General features: G+C 48.7%; 1 protein-coding gene across 1 annotated transcript in view; it reads left to right on the top strand.

Annotated features, from left to right (window-relative positions):
* Positions 1–10,361: 10,361 nt before the first annotated feature.
* Positions 10,362–12,624, top strand: part of LOC120403138 — a 48,839-nt gene continuing 46,576 nt past the window's right edge. Inside the window, exon 1 of the mRNA XM_039533906.1 lies at positions 10,362–10,557. The gene's annotated coding sequence lies outside the window, so the exon portion shown is untranslated. The remainder of the gene's footprint in view (positions 10,558–12,624) is intronic.

Here is a 12,624-nt window from a genome sequence, read left to right as displayed (position 1 = left end):
AAGCTTGGCTTGTCACTCCTAGTACAGTGGGGTTGCTCAAAACCTCCGCTCAAAGCCTCTTGGCTACAAGATGTTTGATTCAATCTCTTGGTGTTGGAGAATCCCTCTGCACATTGGATCAGTGCCACTGCACTCAATAGTCCATGTATGCAGATTGGCTTTATGATCTATAAAAATATAAGAACAATCGCTTCTCGGGTTTTTTTTTAAACAGCAAATATATTTGTGCAATTAAATTTGTGCTTACATATTAGCCGCTTTTTCTCTTGGGTTTGCTTATGAATCCATTTTCCGGCCAGTAATCTATGTCCAACACAAACAAGATTTCCTGATCAGTCTTGGGATTTCCAAAAAGACATCTTGTGTTTGGTTGAATGGTAGGCCCTGTACTTGTCCATCTGATCCTTGGGCCCCACATGCAAAGAGTTTCTTTCCCTTCTTCTTCTACTTTCCAAATGGATGTGTATCTAGTATTCCACCAGATAGCAATTACATTGATCTGTCCCACTGCACCTAATTATCTGACTGCATAAGGCCTGCTCAATTCAAATCTATTCATTTGGTTCCAGGCTATTTATATTAATGCCTGGGGTGCTGACTCGGCTCGGAAGTCCAAGTTTAGTAGATTTTCATCATTCATTTGAAATGATTCCCTTTTGCTTACCTTAAACAAAAATGAGGAGTCCTTGTGGCACCTTAAAGTCTAACAAATTTATTTGTTAGTCTCTAAGGCCTGGTCTACAATAGGGGGCAGGGGGATCGATCTAAGTTATGCAACTTCAGCTATGTGAATAACGTAGCTGAAGTCGACGTACTTAGCTCGACTTACCATGATGTCTTCGCCATGGTGAGTTGGTTGCTGCCCCTCCCCCGTCGACTCCGCCTGTGCCTCTCGTGGTGGTGAAGTACAGGAGTCGACGGGAGAGGGCTTGGGGATCAATTTATCGCATCTAGACTAGACATGATAAATTGACCCCTCTCCCCCGCTGGATCGATCGCTGCTCAGGGATCTGGTGGGTAGTGTAGACATACCCTAAGGTTCCACAAGGACTCCTCATTGTTTTTGTTGATACAGGCTAACAAGGCTACCCCTCTGAAACCTGTTACCTTAAACAGTAATCCTTTAAAAATCTGTTGGGGGGGGGGAAGCACAAAACATGTAACATGCAGTTTAAATTTTGTATTCCTTCAACTGCATGGCATGTTTTCACTCAGGCTGGTCTTTCGCTTTACTTGGTGGAAATAAAAGTCTCACTTTATCTATAATTGGCCACGGATGTGGCCATTCCCCTTTTGGAATTTTTTTCTTGGGTGGTGGTTCAATCTTAACCATTACATGGTTTTCTATTTGCCACGGTTTGATATCACTGGTCTCATCAAACACTAGATTCGGTTGAAGCAGCAAAGAATCCTGTGGCACCTTATAGACTAACAGACGTTTTGCAGCATGAGCTTTCGTGGGTGAATACCCACTTCTTCGGATGCAAGGTGCCACAGGATTCTTTGCTGCTTCTACAGAACCAGACTAACACGGCTACCCCTCTGATACTAGATTCGGTTGTTGCTGTTTAGCAACCCAACCAGGTTGTTGTTGCAAGTGTTTTTTATAGTCTCCCAGTCTGGAGGATACAATAAATGTTCACATCTGGGCATAGGTCTCCCAAACAATATTTCATAGCAACTAAATCCTGTTGTGCAATTTGGGCGACTCCAGATTCTCATAAGAACCCAGGGGAGCACCATATCCCAGTTTGTTCCTAATTCATTCCACACTTTGGATAATTCAATGTGGAGAGATTTATTAATTCTTTCTACTTGACCTCCAGCGTGGGGGTGGCATGGGATATGTAGTGGCAAAGGAACACCAGCCCAGGTGTCCATGCTTCAGTACCCTTCCCCAATAAAGGCCGGTCCATTATCAGAATCAATACTGTGTGGTAAACCCCATTTAGGAAATATCTCTGTTATTAAAACCTTAGCAGCTGCAAGATGGCTTTCCATTCTAGTGGGGAATGCCTCCACCCACTTGCTAACACTGTCCACAATAGCAAACAAATACATCTCTACCTCAATATAACGCTACCTGATATAACATGAATTTGAATATAATGCAGTAAAGCAGCGCTCCGGGGCGGGGCTGCGCACTGTGGTAGATCAAAGTGAATTTGATATAACGCAGTTTCACCTATAACGCGGTAAGATTTTTTGGCTCCTGAGGACAGTGTTATATTGAGGTAGAGGTGTATTTGTTTTTTCTTGGTGTGGTGGGCAGTGGCCCCATAAAATTCACCTGTAAGAGTTGAAAAGGACCCTTTAAAGCCTGATGTATTTGTTCATCTCACCTTTTTCTTCTGGCCGGGTCTTGTTTTGCACGTTATACAGCTGTGCATATGTATATTTAAATCTTCTTTTATCCCATGCCACCATCCCACATTTTAAGTTTTTCCAGTGCCTCTTCCAACTTGGGATGTCCCCTTACTAACAGAACAATGGATCCATCCTAGGATCAGGTGATGCATTTACTGAGGTATAACTAGGACCTACTCATTATCTGGTTTTGCCGTATTTAAACTTTCTTCCTTTTCTATGGGGACCCCCTGCCATTTGAAGGACATTCTACAACCCATTGCTGTATCAGTTCATCTTTTCCTTGAATGTCTTGCAATATTTGCAGCCCCTCTTGATTTCTCTTATTTATTTTTTGTTTTTCCTTTGCTTGTGCCTGGGTAGTTACTGCCACGGGCACAGCCTCCCAGAGCATACCAATAATTGCTGGCTTCCTTGGCAAGTTTATCAGCCTGTTCATTTCCTCATTGCAGCAGACCTTTTCCCTGATGTGATTTTATTTTGACCATCTTAATCTTGTTATAATTTGCTGCCAAATGTTCCACCCTTTCCCAGAGGGCTTTGTGTTTAATTTCAGTGTTCCAGCATGGAAAGTAAATGGTACCCGCATCTACATAATCGGAATCAGTTCCAAGAATTCTTTGTTTGTTTTCCTTTTGTTTGTTTCAATACTTGTACTACCGCAACTACTGCTGCAGATTGAGTTCCTCCTTTTTCCAGTTGATACTGAAAATATTCTTTTATGTGCATTCTCCCGTAAGGCATACCCCTGCAAATTCTGTAACTCGCTTTCTTTCTGCATAATATGAGCTGCCATCCACAAACCAGATTGTTTTCCCAATTAGCTGTTCCCCCGGAGTTGCCTTAAAGATAGGGGGTGCTTTAAGAAAATAACCTCAAATGTATTACTGTGGTTTTAAACTGGAGCTTGACTCATTATTTTCACACAGCTGGGGTTGGCAGTACTGCTAGAAGTGAACAACGGTGGCTGCCACCAGGGGCAGAAGGGGATACAGGGTGGTAAGATAATAGATTGCATAAGTGAAGTCATTTTTTTCCCTCCTCCTCCCCTGCCAACTGCATTAGAGGCTTCCTCACAAACCTGCCTCATGCCAGAAACATCATGTAATAGAAGGAACCATTTCCCCTTTCTTTGCAAGCCATGAAAGAAAGAAAGAGGGGGAAAAAAAAAAGCTGCCCTGGTCCCAAACCACAGATCCCCTCTGCTGATTTTAGTGGATTCCTCCTGATTTACAACAGTGAGGAGGAGAATCCAGCCCTAAGAATCTCTCCTGCCCTCAGCCCACAGCAACCGTCCCCCTCACCCCACCTCTGGCTTCATAAACTAAAATTTACCCCCCGCCCCCGCTGAGTAAACATCCCCCACAGAGCCAATCCCTCCTGCCCTCGTGCCTCCATCCCGCCGGCACCTCCCTGCCCCAGCAGCCTCCCCACGGTGCTGCGGGGGGAGAGACACAGAGCCTGGGGAGGAGCCTTTCCAGACCCACTGGCCCAGGATCTCTCTGCCCTGAGGGGCAGGAGCTGCCAGAGGGGGAGTGGCCAAGGCCCATCCAATGTGCAGGGGATTATCCAGGGCCCTTTACAGCCCCCAGGCCAGCCCTGATTGGCCGCTCCAGCATCCTCTAGGCAAATGAGCCCCCGCCCCCATCCCCCGAGGCTAACGAGGGCCCAGGTGGCCCCGAGTGGGGAGGGGAGCTCGGAATGTCCCCGAGGTGACAGTTAAACCGACACAACGGACTCACCCCGGGGGAGGGTTGAGTTGAGGGGGACACTTAGGGGAGGGGGGGGCTGTTTGCGCTGCAGCCTCTGCCCCTGCTGAGTCCCTGCCCCTGGGGAGCTGCTGCCCCGTCCCCTCAGGCCGAGATGTACGGGGGGGGAGCCCTGAGCAGCCTGAGGGAGGGGGCCGGGGAGTCCTGGCCCCTCAGCAGTAGGAGTGGAGAGGAGCCCGGTGCTGGGACCCTTGAAGAGCCGGAGCTCCCAGGTGAGATACGTGGGGCGGGGAGTTAGTGGACACTTCGGGTACGTCTACACTGCACTAAAAACCCACCGAGTCGCTGAGCCCAGCTCGGCTGACTTGGACTCGTGGGCTCGGGCTGGAGTCGGGGCTCTGAGACCCTCCCCTGCTGTGTGGGCTCGGGCAGGAGCCAGGCTCTGAGACCAAACGTCTACACTGCATGTCTATAGCCCTGCAGCCCCTGCCTCGCAAGCCAGAGTCACCTGACCCACCCAGGGCTTTTACTGGCGTGCAGACCAACGCTGAGGGAGCTGTGTCTGGCTGGCACAAAAATTGGTATCAGCTGCACCAGAAAAAGGCTGACGTATTCTGCACTAAGGCTATGTCTACACTGGCAATTGAATGACAAAAGTTTTGTCGTTCAGAAGTGTTAAACCACCCCTCCCCACCCCCCGAAAGACAAAAGTTTTGCCATGACAAGTGCCAGTGTGAACAGCGGGAAAGCAAATGCCGCTCATTGGAGATGGAAGTATTTTGTCGGCAAAAGAGCTGATAAACAGCGGCTACACAGCACAACTTTTAGCAACACGGCTGAGTTGACACAGTCATGTTGCTGAAAGCTGCATAGCATAGACACAGCCTAAGAGTGTCCACATGAGGCATTACACCAGTATCACTATAGAGCAGTGAACTCACACCTTGCCTTGCACCAGTATTGGTATAACAGAGTGAATTCATACTGGATCTTACCCTGTTATAGTGATACCAGTGTGAATTCTCACTGTACCTTACACCAGTATCACTGTAACAGAATAAATTCACACCTTACATTACAATGGTATCACTGTAGCGGGGTGAATTCACACCTTGCCTTCCGTAATGCATGCTCTGAACCTGAGCTTGATATGTGCTACTGAACCTGATGACTTATCCCTGAGCCTGATTAACTGAGGGCTTCATCTCAATCAACCAGGGCTCAGCCAATCCACAGGCAAACATCTATCCAGGTGACCCCAAGATGCGAGATATATATATATATATATATATATATATATATATATATATATATATATATATATATATATTCTCAGTGTTGTTACCTTGCTGCAAGTATTTCCTGCTGCTTGGTGGTTTTGACAGACCGTCCCAGCCCCAACTCCATCCTGCATCTGCATCTGCACCTGCTCCTGCTCCAGCCCAGTTTCAGCCCTGCTCTTGGTACCTGATTCCTGCTCAAGGCAGGTGGGGAGAGATGGTCGGGAGATGGCCCATGCGCTCCGAAGGCAGGGGGTAGATGGTCAGAGGGCGACCTGTGTGTCTTGCAGGTGCGGGGAAACAGTCGGGGGATGGCCCGCGTAAGGGGGCTGTGGGCCCTTTAATGAACTTAGTGCGGTCTTTTGGTCACCCTCTCCCAGTATCAAAAGAAAGGGCAAGGGCTGAAGAGAAATCGAGGCTCTGGGGACCGCCAGTCTCAGGATCAATGGAGAAAGGCTAATGTTCCAGCTCAGCCTGATTGACAGGGCAGGCAGGCCAATGAGGGTGTCAGCACCCCAGGATCCTGTCCTTTGTGTGAGCTGGAACTGCCTGAGCCAGAGCTGGTCAGAGTTAAGGGGAGAGCAGCAGCAGCCTGAGCTAGGCTGGAGGCAGAGCAGCAGCAGCCGGAGGCAGAGGGGTCAGGGCTGGGGAGCTGGAGCAGCACAGACCAGCTGTGTTAGGAGCTAACATTAGGGCACAATGTCCTGATCACAATTAATAACATCATCAACTTTTGAACAACACGCATAGTCCCCGTATCTCTTTAGTCATCAAGTTCTTTTTCAATTTCACCAAACAACTTTGTTGATTTCTTGACTGGGAGCTTTTTGGCAGGACTCACATCTGCAGTAGTCCATCCCCAGGCCATCTTTATGGGTAAGGGTGAGTCTCTGAGGGTATATTCCAACTGTTTTCTTCCTTCTGTTTTACATATGAATTTAAACCATTCCTGCAGGATAAGCTTGGCTTGTCACTCCTAGTACAGTGGGGTTGCACAAAACCTCCGCTCAAAGCCTCTTGGCTTCAAGATGTTTGATTCAATCTCTTGGTGTTGGAGAATCCATCTGCACATTGGATCAGTGCCACTGCACTCAGTAGTCCATGTATGCAGATTGGCTTTATGATCTATAAAAATATAAGAACAATCGCTTCTCGGGCTTTTTTAAAACAGCAAATATATTTGTGCAATTAAATTTGTGCTTACATATTAGCCGCTTTTTCTCTTGGGTTTGCTTATGAATCCATTTTCCGGCCAGTAATCTATGTCCAACACAAACAAGATTTCCTGATCAGTCTTGGGATTTCCAAAAAGAAATCTTGTGTTTGGTTGAATGGTAGGCCCTGTACTTGTCCATCCGATCCTTGGGCCCCACATGCAAAGAGTTTCTTTCCCTTCTTCTTCTACTTTCCAAATGGATGTGTATCTAGTATTCCACCAGATAGCAATTACATTGATCTGTCCCACTGCACCTAATTATCTGACTGCATAAGGCCTGCTCAATTCAAATCTTTTCATTTGCTTCCAGGCTATTTATATTAATGCCTGGGGTGCTGACTGGGCTCGGAAGTCCAAGTTTAGTAGATTTTCATGATTCATTTGAAATTATTCCCTTTTGCTTACCTTAAACAAAAACGAGGAGTCCTTGTGGCACTTTAAAGTCTAACAAATTTATTTGTTAGTCTCTAAGGCCTGGTCTACACTAGGGGGCAGTGGGATCGATCTAAGTTATGCAACTTCAGCTATGTGAATAACGTAGCTGAAGTCGACATACTTAGATCGACTTACTATGGTGTCTTCACCACGGTGAGTTGGCTGCTGCCCCTCCCCCGTCGACTCCGCCTGTGCCTCTCGTGGTGGTGAAGTACAGGAGTCGACGGGAGAGGGCTCGGGGATCAATTTATCGCATCTAGACTAGATGTGATAAATCGACCCCCCCGCCCGCTGGATCGATCGCTGCCCAGCGATCCGGTGGGTAGTGTAGACATACCCTAAGGTTCCACAAGGACTCCTCATTGTTTTTGTTGATACAGACTAACAAGGCTACCCCTCTGAAACCTGTTACCTTAAACAGTAATCCTTTAAAAATCTATTGGGAGGGGCGGGGGGGGAGCACAAAACATGTAACATGCAGTTTAAATTTTGTATTCCTTCAGCTGCATGGCATGTTTTCACTCAGGCTGGTCTTTCACTTTACTTGGTGGAAATAAAAGTCTCACTTTATCTATAATTGGCCACGGATGTGGCCATTCCCCTTTTGGAATTTTTTTTTCTTGGGTGATGGTTCAATCTTAACCATTACATGGTTTCCTATTTGCCACGGTTTGATATCACTGGTCTCATCAAACACTAGATTTGGTTGTTGCTGTTTAGCAGCTGCTTGTTGCTGCGGCAGCTCCCTGGACTGTACCCAACCAGGACTGTACCCAACCAGGTTGTTGTTGCATGTGTTTTTTATAGTCTCCCAGTCTGGAGGATACAATAAATGTTCACATCTGGGCATAGGTCTCCCAAACAATATTTCATAGCAACTAAATCCTGTTGTGCAATTTGGGAGACTCCAGATTCTCATAAGAACCTAGGGGAGCACCATATCCCAGTTTGTTCCTAATTCATTCCACACTTTGGATAATTCAACGTGGAGAGATTTATTCATTCTTTCTACTTGACCTCCAGCGTGGGGGTGGCATGGGATATGTAGTGGCAAAGGAACACCAGCCCAGGTGTCCATGCTTCAGTACCCTTCCCCAATAAAGGCCGGTCCATTATCAGAATCAATACTGTGTGGTAAACCCCATTTAGGAAATATCTCTGTTATTAAAACCTTAGCAGCTGCAAGATAGCTTTCCATTCTAGTGGGGAATGCCTCCACCCACTTGCTAACACTGTCCACAATAGCAAACAAATACATCTCTACCTCAATATAACGCTACCCGATATAACATGAATTTGAATATAATGCAGTAAAGCAGCGCTCCGGGGCGGGGCTGCGCACTGTGGTAGATCAAAGTGAATTTGATATAACGCAGTTTCACCTATAACCCGATAAGATTTTTTGGCTCCTGAGGACAGTGTTATATTGAGGTAGAGGTGTATTTGTTTTTTCTTGGTGTGATGGGCAGTGGCCCCATAAAATTCACCTGTAAGAGTTGAAAAGGACCCTTTAAAGCCTGAAGCATTTGTTCATCTCACCTTTTTCTTCTGGCCGGGTCTTGTTTTGCACGTTATACAGCTGTGCATATGTATATTTAAATCTTCTTTTATCCCATGCCACCATCCCACATTTCAAGTTTTTCCAGTGCCTCTTCCAACTTGGGATGTCCCCTTACTAACAGAACAATGGATCCATCCTAGGATCAGGTGATGCATTTACTGAGGTATAACTAGGACCTACTCATTATCTGGTTTTGCCGTATTTAAACTTTCTTCCTTTTCTATGGGGACCCCCTGCCATTTGAAGGACATTCTACAACCCATTGCTGTATCAGTTCATCTTTTCCTTGAATGTCTTGCAATATTTGCAGCCCCTCTTGATTTCTCTTATTTATTTTTTGTTCTTCCTTTGCTTGTGCCTGGGTAGTTACTGCCATGGGCACAGCCTCCCAGAGCATACCAATAATTGCTGGCTTCCTTGGCAAGTTTATCAGCCTGTTTATTTCCTCATTGCAGCAGACCTTTTCCCTGATGTGATTTTATTTTGACCATCTTAATCTTGTTATAATTTGCTGCCAAATGTTCCACCCTTTCCCAGAGGGCTTTGTGTTTAATTTCAGTGTTCCAGCATGGAAAGTAAATGGTACCCGCATCTACATAATCGGAATCAGTTCCAAGAATTCTTTGTTTGTTTTCCTTTTGTTTGTTTCAATACTTGTACTACCGCAGCTACTGCTGCAGATTGAGTTCCTCCTTTTTCCAGTTGATACTGAAAATATTCTTTTATGTGCATGTCTCCCGTAAGTCATACCCCTGCAAATTCTGTAACTCGCTTTCTTTCTGCATAATATGAGCTGCCATCCACAAACCAGATTGTTTTCCCAATTAGCTGTTCCCCCGGAGTTGCCTTAAAGATAGGGGGTGCTTTAAGAAAATAACCTCAAATGTATTACTGTGGTTTTAAACTGGAGCTTGACTCATTATTTTCACACAGCTGGGGTTGGCAGTATTGCTAGAAGTGAACAGCGGTGGCTGCCACCAGGGGCAGAAGGGGATACAGGGTGGTAAGATAATAGATTGCATAAGTGAAGTCATTTTTTTCCCTCCTCCTCCCCTGCCAACTGCATTAGAGGCTTCCTCACAAACCTGCCTCATGCCAGAAACATCATGTAATAGAAGGAACCATTTCCCCTTTCTTTGCAAGCCATGAAAGAAAGAAAGAGCGGGAAAAAAAAAAGCTGCCCTGGTCCCAAACCACAGATCCCCTCTGCTGATTTTAGTGGATTCCTCCTGATTTACAACAGTGGGGAGGAGAATCCAGCCCTAAGAATCTCTCCTGCCCACAGCCCACAGCAACCGTCCCCCTCACCCCACCTCTGGCTTCATAAACTAAAATTTACCCCCCGCCCCCGCTGAGTAAACATCCCCCACAGAGCCAATCCCTCCTGCCCTCGTGCCTCCATCCCGCCGGCACCTCCCTGCCCCAGCAGCCTCCCCACGGTGCTGCGGGGGGAGAGACGCAGAGCCTGGGGAGGAGCCTTTCCAGACCCACTGGCCCAGGATCTCTCTGCCCTGAGGGGCAGGAGCTGCCAGAGGGGGAGTGGCCAAGGCCCATCCAATGTGCAGGGGATTATCCAGGGCCCTTTACAGCCCCCAGGCCAGCCCTGATTGGCCGCTCCAGCATCCTCTAGGCAAATGAGCCCTCACCCCCATCCCCTGAGGCTAACGAGGGCCCAGGTGGCCCCGAGTGGGGAGGGGAGCTCGGAATGTCCCCGAGGTGACAGTTAAACCGACACAACGGACTCACCCCGGGGAGGGTTTCGTTGAGGGGGACACTTGGGGGAAGGGGGGGCTGTTTGCGCTGCAGCCTCTGCCCCTGCTGAGTCCCTGCCCCTGGGGAGCTGCTGTCCCGTCCTCTCAGGCCGAGCTGTGGGGAGGGGAGCCCTGAGCAGCCTGAGGGAGGGGGCCAGGGAGTCCCAGTCCTGGCCCCTCAGCAGTAGGAGGGGAGAGGAGCCCGGTGCTGGGACCCTTGAAGAGCCGGAGCTCCCAGGTGAGATACGTGGGGCGGGGAGTTAGTGGACACTTCGGGTACATCTACACTGCACTAAAAACCCACCGAGTTGCTGAGCTCAGTGTGGCTCGTGGGCTCGTGAGCTCGTGGGCTCGGGCTGGAGTCGGGGCTCTGAGATCCTCCCCTGCTGTGTGGGCTCAGGCAGGAGCCAGGCTCTGAGACCAAACGTCTACACTGCACATCTATAGCCCTGCAGCCCCTGCCTCGCAAGCCGGAGTCACCTGACCCACCCAGGGCCTTTTACCAACGCTGAGGGAGCTGTGTCTGGCTGGCACAAAAATTGGAATCAGCTGTAGCAGAAAAAGGCCCATGTATTCCAGACTAAGGCTATGTCTACATTGGAAATTGAACGACAAAAGTTTTGTCGTTCAGGGGTATTAAACCACCCCTCCCCACCCCGCAAAAGACAAAAGTTTTGCCATGACAAGTGCCAGTGTGAACAGCGCATTGTCGGCAGGACAGCGCTCTCCTGCTGGGAAAGCGAATGCCGCTCATTGGAGATGGAAGTATTTTGTCGGCAAAAGAGCTGATAAACAGCGGCTACACTGCACAACTTTTAGCAACACGGATGAGTCAACACAGTCATGTTGCTGAAAGCTGCATAGCATAGACAAAGCCTAAGAGTGTCCACATGAGGCATTACACCAGTATCACTATAGAGCAGTGAACTCACACCTTGCCTTGCACCAGTATTGGTATAACAGAGTGAATTCATACTGGATCTTACCCTGTTATAGTGATACCAGTGTGAATTCTCACTGTACCTTACACCAGTATCACTGTAACAGAATAAATTCACACCTTACATTACAATGGTATCACTGTAGCGGGGTGAATTCACACCTTGCCTTCCGTAATGCATGCTCTGAACCTGAGCTTGATATGTGCTACTGAACCTGATGACTTATCCCTGAGCCTGATTAACTGAGGGCTTCATCTCAATCAACCAGGGCTCAGCCAATCCACAGGCAAACATCTATCCAGGTGACCCCAAGATGCGAGATATATATGCTCAGTGTTGTTACCTTGCTGCAAGTATTTCCTGCTGCTTGGTGGTTTTGACAGACCGTCCCAGCCCCAACTCCATCCTGCATCTGCACCTGTACCTGCTCCTGCTCCAGCCCAGTTTCAGCCCTGCTCTTGGTACCTGATTCCTGCTCAAGGCAGGTGGGGAGAGATGGTCAGGAGATGGCCCGTGCGCTCTGAAGGCAGGGGGTAGATGGTCAGAGGGTGACCTGTGTGTCTTGCAGGTGCGGGGAAACAGTCGGGGGATGGCCCGCGTAAGGGGGCTGTGGGCCCTTTAATGAACTTAGTGCGGTCTTTTGGTCACCCTCTCCCAGTATCAAAAGAAAGGGCAAGGGCTGAAGAGAAATTGAGGCTCTGGGGACCGTCAGACTCAGGATCAATGGAGAAAGGCTAATGTTCCAGCTCAGCCTGATTGACAGGGCAGGCAGGCCAATGAGGGTGTCAGGACCCCAGGGTCCTGTCCTTTGTGTGAGCTGGAACTGCCTGAGCCAGAGCTGGTCAGAGCTAAGGGGAGAGCAACAGCAGCCTGAGCTGGGCTGGAGGCAGAGCAGCAGCAGCCAGAGGCAGAGGGGTCAGGGCTGGGGAGCTGGAGCAGCACAGACCAGCTGTGCTGACGGGGAGCGAGGGCTGAGCTACACCAGGGAGCTGTGGGCCCAGAGCTCGGATAGCGGATGCCAGCCATGCCACAAGTAACACTGCAGCCAAGCACAGTGAGTGGCTGAGGAGAGCGAGTGGGGGGCCTGGGCAGAGGGCCCAGTGCAAGGAGATGTCTTTGAGGGCTTTGAAGGCCGGAGTTGGATGGGGGACATAAACCTGACAGAAGGGCCAATACTGAGGAGAAGGATCCTGGCACCTAGAGCCTGAGCGGGTGTGGCCACCACCACAGCAGGTGTCTGACCCATGGTAACACCTCAGCACAGCCAGGGCCTGGGAGGGAGGCCTGGGATGTGTGAGCAACAGACTGTGACCTTCCCTTAAGTTGCGGAGACGGCTGCTTGTGGTGTTCCCTATACAGTGAGA

The sequence above is a fragment of the Mauremys reevesii genome, linkage group 4, assembly GCF_016161935.1.
Source record: "Mauremys reevesii isolate NIE-2019 linkage group 4, ASM1616193v1, whole genome shotgun sequence".
Classification (NCBI taxonomy): Eukaryota; Metazoa; Chordata; order Testudines; family Geoemydidae; genus Mauremys; species Mauremys reevesii.
This window is presented reverse-complemented; position numbering and strand designations above follow the sequence as displayed.